Raw genomic sequence first — 13,366 nt, forward strand, 5'->3', positions numbered from 1 at the left:
AATCCTTGCTTTTCTATTTTATAATCCTGCCAGTTTCTCCCAGAGGTTCCAACAAGGTAAAAAAATATACATAAGATACATAAACTGGCACCTGGCAACGCTTTGTCCTCCAGGCAGGACAACAGGGGCCAGAGATGGTTATGGAAGAGCCACCGATTCCTGAGCTTCATAGTGTTCGTTTTCTTATGTCTCTTTGGGAAACATGCCCAAAAGCCTATGCATTGGTGGGCTCTTTGATCAGACAAGAAGGGTATAGTTAAAAGTCCAGGCAACCAATATTATCTGGGAAGAGATTCCTCTAACAGCATTCAGTAGAGTGGCACTCATAATGTGAATTGAGATTACAGGCATGACCCCATTACATGACCAAAGCAAAAAAGGGGGAGTGTCAGCAACACCTTCCATTGACATATGGCATAACCATAGTCACACAGCCAAGCAGTCACAGGCCATCCTTCCACCTAGAACTAAATTTGCTCCATTACTGATGTGTTACTGTCTATTACTCCATCACATGCCCTGTTACTGCTAGAGTAACTACTTACACAACAATAATACTCAACAAGTTTTTCTTTCATTTATTCCTTTTGTAACTTTACACTTTTCCTGCTGTTCCTAATAAGAGGCAAGTTACTTACCTCACTTTCTCTTCTTGTGGGTTCACCATTTCCAGGTGTTGCCCTTCCTCTTAGGATAACTCCCTGAGAGCGCTTCCAGGTGGTTAGCACAATTCTCGCCTCAATGTCATGTAATAGAGAAGAACACTACAGCCTTAATCAATAGCTGTCATCAGGGAGCCTTTTGTAGAATTCTGTTTGGAAAAAGTGTGTGGAAGTTAACCTTAGATCTCAACAAGTAGGCATTGCTCTCAAGTTTTATTGATCAAAAAAATAATATAAAGCCACATGAAAATGCAGGTTGTAGGGCGAAGGAAGAGTTTTGTAAAAATCAGGCACTTGACAGGTTGAGTTTCCTAATCTGAACTCAGGTAGTGACACTTCTGTTTTTATAAAATCCTTAGTAAATAACATATTGCAAAAGGTACTTCCCTTCACCCTGTACTCAAATAGTAGTTGACAATATGGGTCACCATCTATCTATCATCTCTACTTTATTTGCTTAACACAAGCAATGACAAACAATGCAGTGTTTCCTTCTGAATTTTCCTGGCCATGATTAATGAGAAAAAAATCATTGAGGATGGTTATTTTATTGAGGTGAGCTAATGAATAAAGCTAGTGTATCTAAATATCACTGCTGTATACATGCTAACATATTTCACTGAAATATTTTGATTTGTCATTCAGGAAGTGGCAAATGCCACTATGATTCAGGGAGATGCAGTGGACTCTTTCCCACAAAGAAATCTGAAACAAAACTGTTTTTACTGGGCAGCTCTTAAGCAGAAATTACATGTTTTATTGAAGGATGTCAGGATTTTGCAATATAACAAATTTGGGACCGATATGAAAACATAATATTTATATGCACTTATGAGCTACCCAGGAACTAAATATTTTAGAGGTTAGGGACGTAAGTATATAAACACACTGAATGTGAGAATTTCCATGTAATGAACATATTAAATGCTATCCTGGTTTTATATAATGATCACAATAATATAACAAAAGAATTTTGTACTTTGCATTTCCAGTGTCCTCTTTTTCTAACCTTCTATGCACTTAAGAAACATCAACTCATTATGCCTCACAACATCTCTTTTGGTTTACTCTTATTATGGCCATATTATTATCATCATCATCATAACATTGAATTTATGTTATAAAAATATTATTATACTTTTGCAGATAAGTCTCTGAAGAAGTGACTCAATCACTTGCCTTAAGAAGCCAGCAGTAGAACTCAAACAACTTCATTCTAACTCAAATGACCAGGAATACACAAATCTCTCTTTTGGAAGTTAAAAAAACCCAGAGAAGTAGATTCTTATTTCCCATCACAATGCTGTCACCTCCCAGCCCAGATTTACACTGACACTGTCCAGTGTAGGATTAGAAGTTATGGAACAGCATCTGTAAAAGCAGCAGCTATGTGGGCTAGGGCTGTCCTGTCTAAGGGAGGGATATAATAAAGGTCTGTAAAATCATGCCTGCCATTGGGACGATGGGTAGGAATAAACTACTCACTATCTCTTCTAGTACCAGCTCTAGGAGGTATCAAATGAAATTTGTCTCTGCCAAGTATAAAACAAACAGTGGTGTCCTTCATGCAGCACAGAGTTAAAACTAAGGAGCTTCTTGGCCAAAGATGTTGTGAATCCTAAAAGTTTACTTTGGTTCACAGGAAGATTGCACTAATATATGAACTATGTTAGCATTTTCCACAATGCAGCTTATCTATCATGTAAATTTTATTATCAGAGAAATGGAAGGTGACAAATATGATACTAATTTTTAAAAGAGCTCTGGGAAGTATCTGGTTAATTACAGACTGTTAACCAAGTGAAGTGCAATTATAGACTGTTTACCAAGTGAAGTGCTGATGCAGGAGGTGTAAACTAAACCAAGGAAGCTCCATGTCACACTGCATAATTGAACTACGGAACTCATTGTCACACGAGTTTGTGAAGGCATCGGGCTCCAAAGCAGGGAAGGTAAATAATTAATAAGTATGTCCATTAAGGGCAGCTTCAAATCTCAGAAATTATCTAAACTAATCACTGATAGAAACTGAAAAAATACACCTATGAAAAATCACTCTACATCCACCCTATTTTCAACAGCCTTTCCCTAGTCACCTGCTATTATCATCTGCTAAGCAGGTAAAATGCTGCCAAAAAACCTAATTTGCAAATTCTTCTTTTCTGTTTATTTTTCAAAGAAGCAACTACAACCATCCAATGCTTCCCTCCATTCACTATTTATCCCAAGTTCATTCTGTGTCCTTTTCATTCTTTCTCCCAGAATTTGCATGTTTGTCAAAGATAAGCAAGGTAAGCCACATTAGACACCAAGGAAAGAGGTCATTTCCCCCCATTCCTCAGTTCAGAAGCATATTGGTCATGTCATGGGATCCTGCTCTTAAGCAAAAAAAAGGTGGAGAAAGTGCAGGCTGCAGGACTCGCAGAGAGGCCATAGCCACTCTCCATCTTCTGATAACTCCAAATCCTCTCCCCTGTCCCAACATGGGCACTACCTGTGTTCCCAATTCAGTCAGGCAGCTTTTATTAGTACTTTAAATCTGACCCACAGAGGAAAATAAATAGCTTCTATAGTCACCACCAAACATGAATGTGATATCTGCCTACTGTGCAGCATCTCTTCTACCTGCAAAACTTTAGTAAAGCCTTGTAGGCAATCATTGGTATAACAGAATGTCGTGGTTTAACCCCAGCCAGCAACTAAGCACCATGCAGCTGCTCACTCACTCCCCCCCCAGAATAGCAATGAACCTACAAAATCAATGCCATTTCCTAGTGATCTAACCATTTTAAAAATTGCATATATCTGTTCACTTGAACAAGATCTAAAATTAGGTTCAGTCTTATTTGGATATTGAACAAAGGATCATTTTTTCTTACTAGAGTAACAAATCCAGAACCGTACTTGTATAAAAACAAACAGTCAATTAACATTTCCAGAGGCTCTCTCTCTCTCACTTACATTAACGGAGAATCACATTTTTCTTAGAGTGCAATTTCCTCCACATGTCAGCAGAAGACATGGAGTTTATCCAGGAAAGAAGTAGAAAAAACTTGAACTGTAAGATCAGAATTAAATATGCTCTGTAAGCCTCTGCCCCAGTACAGACCTGTGACTGTTCAAAAGTGTTTTTCATGCCCAGTTACTGGAAGTCAAATCATGCTGCAAAGCATAAAAGACACCGCACTAGTTTAGGACACACAACTGAGTTACAAGGTAATTAAGTGAGCACTTCACTTTTCTAGACTTACTTTTCCATTTGCTGCAAATCAATCACCAGAATCATGTATAGCAAAAATGAGCAATTGCACACGGCTTTTAATGACAATTGAGACAATCTGAACCAATCTTGTTGGAAGAAAACTAAGTTTTAGCTGTTATAAATTAAAGACCACCTAACAAGATAAAAAAGCCACTGACCTTAAACTTTTAAATTCAATTACGTTGTCACAAGGACAAAATATAGTATTCCTAATAGAAGACAACCTATTTCTTATTCTACATTATATTTAGTTTATTATTATTCAAAAGTAAAAAAAAAAAAAGAGCACACAGTGTCATCAGCGATATATCTTTTTCATATGGAAATATTGAAGGTAAAAAGATTCTCTCCAGTCTTGCCAACATCTTGCAATAAAAATACAATGTATGTTAATCTAATGTGGTCAACACTCAGCTGGTAGACAGATAGAAGTGTGGCAATACCAGTTTTCCTTAGTGAAGATTTGACTCACCTTGGAGAATAAATTACCTATTGCTCTACTTTCCTCTCACCTATCAAACCCCAAGATAGGGAACAGGAAGACAGCATCCATAAAGGCATATGTTTACTTGCCATTTGTTTACTCAAAATATTTGCAATGCAGCAATTTCTCCTCTTTGCTGAACTGTAACTTTTCTTTTGTTTACTCCTTCTTGCTAAGGAGAATTGCCAAATGATCATTTAGCTTCCATGGGTAAGAAAAACCATGAGGTTAATTTCCACATCTTGGCTTTCTAAGCTCTAACATCTTCACTTTCAGGAGTCAAAAGAAAATGACCAGGTGCTAGTGGCAGGTAAAAATGAATACAAATGTGTTCTTTAAAAGGAATGCATTTCCTCTGAAAGAAAGTGTGTTGGTTAATTTTGTGTATCTGTATACAACGGGAAACATAAAAATTGTGTATCATACATTAAAAACTAGGCAGAACCTATGATATTTTTTGATATACAATTGAAAAAATTCCTATTCTCTCACTCCTGAGTATTCTGCTCATTTGGCATGAAGAGAAATCTACATATTTAACTCAAAGCCAGTGCCAACATTATAGGCAAGGAGACCTTCATACCCACAGTTGAGCAGCTCTTGTCAAGTCTTTCAGATGCATCATAAACAATGGGATTTCACTAAATCACTGCCTGGTTGGGCTGAGGCTGCAAGACTTGGGAGATTAATATGTCTTTTTTTTGTTGTTGTTCTCAACGACACTACTGTGTTTGCAAAGTGCTTCCTCTTATGAGGAGTCAAGAATCAGTAAAATAATTGCAGAGGTTTTTTGAGAATATAGGTCAGAAGTATTATACCAGTATTAACAATAACTTGAACAAGGAGAATGAATAGTAGTATCTAAGTATCATTCACATCACTGTACCACAAATCACCATTTCAATCATTTCTTTAATTATTCCTGTAACAGCTCCGCAAAGAATCATTATTCCTTAGTAACCATTAAGGAGGAAAGAAAAGGGAGGAAAAAGAAAATAAGGGTTGTATCCTTTAAATGAAAACTTTAGGTGTAAGTATGAAACAAGCAAAAAAAGGAAAAAAATAGACATTGTTTTATGAATATGCGATATAGAACTGTATCACTTCCAAACCAAAATATGCATGAAAGATTGAAAGATAGATGTGGAAGCTAAAATATCAAAGCTAATTAAGAAAGTCAACAATTTGGTATTTTGCTAAAAATGCATTTAATTAGAATTACAACAGCATGAAATATGCTTGGAGAAAATTGAAATACTAAGCCAGTATGAGAGTTCTACACAGAACGTGAAAATTGGCTGTAAGGAAAAGAGACTAAGTTTACTACACAATCTCTCCTGTGAGGGGAGGGATGACAAGTGTGCTTCTTTGGCGTAGCTGCTTGTTTTCCTCTACTCTGTGGCACATTGTCAAATCCGAAACGGCCTTAGAATTCACCCAGTTCCTCATTCAGCATAAGCAAATGAAATATGTGAAAGAGGATTAATGTGATTACAATCATCACCAGAATGATTTTTCCATAAGAAATGCTATAAAAAGGTGTTCCTTCTATACTTTCAAGTTAATCTCCTTTTGCAAACATACAGATACTATCAAGTAGATGCTCATAGGTGTGTATAAATGAGGTATGTAAATGTGTTTACTTTGTTACCAAAGATGTACATTTTAATCCATGTTGTCTCTAGTTTATTCCCTTCAATTGCAAAAGGAAAGTAATTCCTTTCATTAGCATGAAGGACAAACTGGGCTGGAACGTACTGGTTTACATTTTCAGCCTCACACTTGACAAGGGTCTTCCAGTCCCTTGTGATGTTGAAATGCTGCCAAAGACAGACAGTGAACAGTGTACTTCCTCTTCAAAAGTACTAATTTAATTCCCAGTAGAACTCAGTGGAACACAAAAGGATACTGAACCAGCAGCTGACGTGAACCTGCCTCCAGGTTCTGTGTGCTGACTTCCTAGAATGTTCTCATGGCTTTTTCAACTTGCATGTTCTACAGAACTTTTTCTGCTCTATGGAGAAATAATAGCCCTACCTTTAAAAGGCTGGCCCTTGGCATGGAAAGAGGAATGGTGTATCACAATGATTGTGGGCACCTTTTCCAGGAGGGTTTGTTTGTTTGTTTTCATGCCATGGCGTGGAGGGCCAACACGACAAACAGCATTCTTTGTTCCAAAGATAAGATGGCTACCCTGTAGCAAAGTCAATTTAAAGAAGATTTTTGTAGTTGAACTGGAAAAGAAAGATAGGCTTGTCATTTTTCCTCATTTTTGTGGGGGAGGAGTATGTTAAAGATTTCAACAGTGTTATTCTTAGACAACTTCAATTTCACATGAAAGTATGTTTCTGCCTCCTCTGCCTCTCCTTACTATATTGATAGGTCTTTGGTTGTGCCTACTATTGTGAAGAAAATTAGCTCTTTTTCATTTCCACTTCAAAATACTGCCTGGCAGGACAATCCTCTTCCTTACCTAAATGCATTTAGTTTAGAAAGTGCCTGAGCGGAAGAGTCTGGTAAAAGTATGAACACAGTACATGATTTCAGGCAGGAGTAAAACTATCTTTGCATACAAATGTATGTATTAATGCACATACACATATGTATATAAATATTTTGCATATATGCATATATACTTGTAAATTTATGGGTGTGTGTGTATATATATTTCTACGTATACACACATACGCTCATGTATTAAAATATATAACTAAACATACAAATCTCAATGCATTGTACAGATACCTAATCTAACTTTCAATTAACTTGGTAACCAGAAGCTTGAGTACCACACATACACACACACGCACGCACGCTTGTGCACGCACACATTCTTTTCAATCAAAACCACAATGATTTTAAAAGTTAAGTTCATAGAAAAGTCTGTGAGAGTAAGAAAATAAAAAATTAAACAATTAATAGTATCATCATCAAATTTAAGGATGGCAGCATAAGTATGCTGCACGTGCATTGAAAACTCACTTCCCTTTGCCACTAAGGACATCTCTGCTCTTTACCCAAATGTCAATGATTTAAGCTGGCATAAAAAATTGTGCACAAGGTACTTCTGTGTGTTGAAGTGAATATTTCCTACGTGTCAAGTCCCAATGGCCAGAAAACAAAGTGATTCCATGATTTATTAGCATTCAAACAAACTCTACAGATTCTCACATTCCTCATATTGTCCTTAATATTCTATACAGAATACTGCATGGTTTTCTGTCTGCATACAGATAAATTCATGTGCAAATCTTGCAAACTGTACAGTTTTTTGAAATCTATATCTAGTTTTTACATGCCCAACTCTTAAATTTATTAAATACAAATGATAAAAGGGTAGCCAAATAAATACAGAAATCTGAGAGAAAACAAAGTCTTATGGAAATCTATTTCTAGAAATGACTTTTTACATGTCACTTGAGCATATATCTCTGAAAAGGAAAAATCTTTCAAATGGAAAAAGAAAACATTGATTAATTTAATTATTAATATTTTCCTAATTTAATATTTATATAGCAGCAATATTTGAAAGCTTGAATTGGGCTAAGGTGTCAGATTCTACGAACGTATAAAACTGACAGGTTTTTTTCTGAACAACAATCTCTAACAATTCATCCATCGCGTACCTGCTTTCAGATGGAGAAATTGGTCTTGAGTTTTAGTCAGGACTTCTAGCTTGCTTTCCAATGCCATGTTCCGCTTTTAAAGGTAACGTGTAATTTTTAGAACTTTGCTCTCTGACTACATTTTCAGCAAGCTCTCTCAACTCCAGATTAAATCAAAACTTTCAGTTATTCGGAGAGTGAAATTCCTACAATGAATTTGCTTCTGAACAGACCTTTGCGAGCAATGAAACCACATAATTGTTAGAGCTTTGTCTAGTAATCTTCAATTTTCCACTGTTTTTCTGTTAATATCTGCATGGAAAAGAATCCTAGTACAGAGAGGACTTCTAAGTCATCTCTGGGTTTCCAGTAATTAACTGGCTAATCACAGTTTGAATAACCCAACTGTTTTAATTTGTGATTAATTACTATGTACAGTTGTAAAGAATGTGGATGAATAAGCAGTAAGCAGTAAGGCAGGCTAGATGACTTTCTGAAAGTTTTCTGAATTGTCTTAAGAATTACTTTTAACTGCTCTATCTTACCTGTTTGACTAACAGTATCTGGCAGTGCTGCATAAAGTTCTCTCATTTTTGGAATTTGTGTGTTTTGGTGAGGAATAATTTGGATAACCGTACTGCAAAAACACTGGATTCACAGAGCCGAAGGGAAGATGGGTAAAATCATGTTTAGAAGGAGACAAGAAAATATAATTCTGACAATTTCTTCCATCACTCCTATGGGAAACTGGTCACAGAGTATATTAACTTGACTCTAAGGGTTATATAAGGATCTCTGTAAGATTTCTGGTCCTCCACAGGAAAACAAAATATCTGCAGAACCTTGCCTGAATTAAATTTTTTTTCTCCTTCAACTCAGTATGACAATGGGTTTTTTCCTTTTCTTACAAACAAAAATTGCTATAGTACAGCAGCAAGATTAATTTACACCACTTCATTTTTTTTCTTTAATTTTTTAAATTTTATTATTATTTGTTACTGCCATTAGGAACACTGGTATTATCTGAGTCAATGGTACCTCTTGATTGTAATAAAGGGTAACCTCTTCAGGTAGCACTGTTGGACACTGTTAGCAAGCCTAGGATTAGAGTGGGACTGAATTTGCTATAGAAATCGTGCAAACTGCCTACCAGAGGATAGGTAGGAACTAATACCACATTATCAAATTGTTCTGTGTGCCAGAGTTGGGTTTCTTCCACCTTCCTGTATACAACTTTTGTAATAAATTAATATATTTATACAGTGACCCTCATCCCAAGACAATCTCAAAACTATAATGACTGAAAAGCAACTGGGGTCCAACACGTGTCGGGACCAACTAGTGGACACTGAAAGTTTTACAAGACATGGAGAAAAGACAAAACAAGTACAGTAGGCCAAGCATCTATTCTTATGAAAATGCATTAGGAGGAGATGGGTCAGCATGTTCTTTTGTTTACTTTCACCTGTATGCTCACTATATCTCCCAGGCACATGATTCACTTTGTATCTCAGTCAGTTAAGTTACACTAATCTTTCTCTTTTACACCATTCTGCTATTATTTAGTTATAAACAGTTCCATAAACCTCCTTAAATCATTAGGAGGGACAGAGACTTTGTAGGCAGCATGGTTTCAGGCTGAGAATCTAGCTAGGTGCACCCTTCAATCAGACAGCTTTGTGACTACTTTGGCAGGTCTAGTACAGATCTATTCCAGAAGAGATGGTATATGATAATTATCATAGGACCAGAGCGGAATGTAAGGTTTCATTTCATCACTGTATAAACTGTAGAAGAGATTTTCATAGGTAAAACTATATTGCTGCATGCAGATTGGCAAAAGAACTTGCATTTAGCAAATATAGGTAAATGCAAATACCAAAGCTGGTACATGTAAAGTGTTATGGATGTGCCTCAAAAGGCATCTGATAAAGCAGATGAATAAATATTATATATTGTTACATACCATTTTCAGGCAAGCCACCAAGCAAAGTGAAAATGACACATGTAAACATGTTTTTCAGGATGATCAGAATTATGAGAAGTCCCTTTCTTTGAGATAATTCCATTTCTATTTATTTTTGGCTTTCATAAAGACCACTCATCTGTGAATTGAGTGAATGGTTTCTACAGGTATTTATAGATTTAGATGGAGACATAGTTATCAGAAAACTCCAGGCCAAAGGAAGAAAAAGCAACTGCTGAGAAGAAATGGTGTGAATGTTTCCCAAGACTAATATAACTCTGTAGACCAGTGGCCCTGTCGCACCTGCAAGAATGGATAAAACACAGGACACCGAGAACATGCTGAATCTGTCCGAGGCCACTAGCCCACACTGGCATCACCTACGGGCTGTGTGACTCAGACCAGATCCAAGAGGGCAGTAGCTGCTACATGCAGATGAAAACTTCAGGAATATATATTTATACCTCAGAAAGCAAAGAGCACTCAGAGGCACTTCCCAAACACCTAACTAGATGCCATTAGGACACCAGTACAAACTGCCTCTGAATGCGCTGTTGGGATTGCCCCAACAGGACTGCTATGAGTAAGTGAATTATGTGAGTGAATAAGTGAATGTATTGTGTGAATAGTTGTCTGCTATTAATTATAACAGCTTGATTCCATTAGTAATAACAGCTGCATCTCCTCCCAGCTTGATCCCCTATTAAGGAATGATCATTTACAACATGCCTACTCCTGACCAATTCATGAACTGACTTTGGAATTTCAGAAGTCTGTTCATAAATGAGGATGAATAACTGATTACAATAAAAATAATGAAAGAAAATAAAGAACAACAGGTCTTTCATCCACCTAGGCCTCTGCATATGAACAGAGAAAAGGCAACTTGTTTTTGCTTTCTCAGAGATACCTCGACTTCCTGAAATTTAAACCAATTTGAAGTGAAAATTATTTAATTTAGATTTTGACAAAAATGGAAGCTACCTATTTAAGACCTTCTTGGGCTAGTAATGGAAGCTTGTGTGTTAGAAACCTTCTTTGAAATAAACCTGAAACAAGTTAGCTGGCAGGTAGGTTTGTGCTGCAAGGGATTCTGACAGCCTGTCAAAGTTCCACTTTTCTCACATTCAATCAACCTCTCTCTTCTAAAGAAAGCATAAAATATGTCAAAATGACAGCTGCCGAAGCATAGCAGGAGCAGCAGCCAGCTAGCTGCTAGGCCTATTACCTCAGGAATGAACTCATGGAAAACTTGTGTAAATGGGAGACACTGAATAGGGATATAATTTGCCTGGTCAAGTAGTGACTCAATTAAAGTCTTATTAACCCTTCAGCTACTGTTACTAATGTTTCCACAATTATTTTTTTATTATTTTTTATTTTGAGGTTTTGGCTAGTATAACAGGAACAAACCGATTTAAAATGTGAGTACCTTGATGCTTCTAATGACTTTCCAAAATTAATTTGCCATGACATTGAGTAGACCTCATTTGAAAGCAAATCCAGCAGAGACAATACTATAATTATATGGGGTTTTAAACCGTTTAGTTGGGTCAATATAATCTTGATGATCTTAAAAACTGGAAGAAGAAATAACTGTTCATTTGTCTGAGATCTCAGTTACTGCTACTGCTTCTGCTCTGCAGAATTTTGTATATGTGGAGGGCATCATGCTCTCACCTAACTTAACAAGATTACAGTGGGAGATCCAGTTCAGATCTCTGTCCTGTTTCCTTCAGTTTAGTCCTGGTTACACCAGCAGTATGTTCCTTTGGCAGTGGCAGGAACCTGGTCTTAGACTGGAAGGCTTAAACACATTTTCTGCAAACACTTCTCTCATAATGTTGTCTTTATACCTCAGCTAAACCTGGATGGAATCTCAGGACAAAGAAAAGCAATGCTTTGACTCCATGGCTCAATTTCAAAAATCTTCTGCAAACAACAGAGCTCCTAGTGCTTCTTACAAAAAGGTCATAAAATCCTTTGTCTAGGAAAGTCTTAAGCAACATAAATATACAACTGGCTACTGACTGTAAAGGTATGTGTGTGCACACAAAAAGTGTGAGACAGAGACCTAGCATATGAACTGATAGCTCCCAAAGATATAGTTGCAGGGTAGATTTGTCCTAACATCTTTTAACTATAGACTTAACCCTTGATATCTTGTACTTATAAGTTTAAAAATGAAATGGTATTAGGTTTTTGTTATGGACACCAGAAGCTTCAGATGAACTAGATATAAATGTTGTATAATAATACATCCAAAAAGCAGCAAAATGGTAATGACAATTATTTTTCAGAGCTAGAAACAATACGTCCCATCTTCCCACTGTGTGAAAATATGAATGTTACATCCAAAGAGCTGCTGCTATGAACAGGGAGGCCTACCTTAGCTGCTTTGAAAAAGTTCCCTAAAAAATTGAGTGTCAGACCAGTCTCATTTTCAACCTCCTCTTTACTAGCTCGTAGTGCTTCTAATTGCGCTATCTTCTAATGAAAAGTAAAGCAGGCTAAGTCAAACCACAGAAATCATCTCACAAAAAATCCAACCACTTCAATTTATATGGCTTAATCTTTACTCAGCAGATCTTGGCTTAAATTTCCAAGTTTGAAGTGAAGCAAATCTCCTTTTAAAGGCTGTAGTCATTCACTTCCTCACTATGTATGGTTGGGAAACAGTAGCAGCCTTCAATGTGTGATGGAGAATCTCTCCCCTGTTGCACTGAGCTGTTCAGTAAGGCTCTGGAAAGCAAATTCCCTCCAAGTAATTTCTAAAGGGGAGGTTTCCAGCAGTGAGGCAAGTTTGCTTGTGTTATATGAGCACCCTAATTACTTCACAAAGAACATCATGTTTTCATACCCAGTCTTTGAGAAAAATTACAACAATACTGTGGTGATAAAACTGGAAGTGAGCAACAAAATGAAGAAAATCAACTACAACAAGCTATTCTTGCTGTAGCTAACTATGCAGTCTTAGCCATATTCTTGATTTTCGCATACCTCATTTAGAGAAAACAAAAAGCTGGTTTCCCCATATATTCTTGTAAATACTCCCCAAACAAACCTTAAACCTGCTTTCTCTACAACTTCCATCTGCCCTCTGATTTGCCTTCAGTTGGGAAGCAGCAAAAACTTTGAACTGGTATGACACTTTCTTCACTCTGTCTCATTTGTTTCCCTAAGGATGCTTGGCAAGCTTAAACTCCAACATCAAAATAATAGTTACCAAAGAAATGGCAAGCTGAAGTACAACACTTCTGTTCTTCGGTTTTAGGAAGCTTCCTTTTCAAAGAACTTGAAGTTGTTTGGTGGCATTATGAAAAAAAACAAAACAAAACCCTACCCCAAAACAAAACCCCAAAACAAAAAAACCGCATACTTAAGGCC

At 36.8% G+C, this 13,366-nt stretch overlaps 1 long non-coding RNA gene across 2 annotated transcripts in view; it reads right to left on the reverse strand.

The window, feature by feature from the left end:
* Positions 1-13,366, reverse strand: part of LOC138682323 (uncharacterized) — a 96,408-nt gene that overhangs the window by 28,255 nt on the left and 54,787 nt on the right. For both annotated transcript variants that reach the window (XR_011322428.1, XR_011322427.1), the window contains one exon: positions 639-811. This is a non-coding gene — a long non-coding RNA (uncharacterized lncRNA). The remainder of the gene's footprint in view (positions 1-638; positions 812-13,366) is intronic.

Source organism: Haliaeetus albicilla, chromosome 27, assembly GCF_947461875.1.
Source record: "Haliaeetus albicilla chromosome 27, bHalAlb1.1, whole genome shotgun sequence".
Taxonomy (NCBI): Eukaryota; Metazoa; Chordata; class Aves; order Accipitriformes; family Accipitridae; genus Haliaeetus; species Haliaeetus albicilla.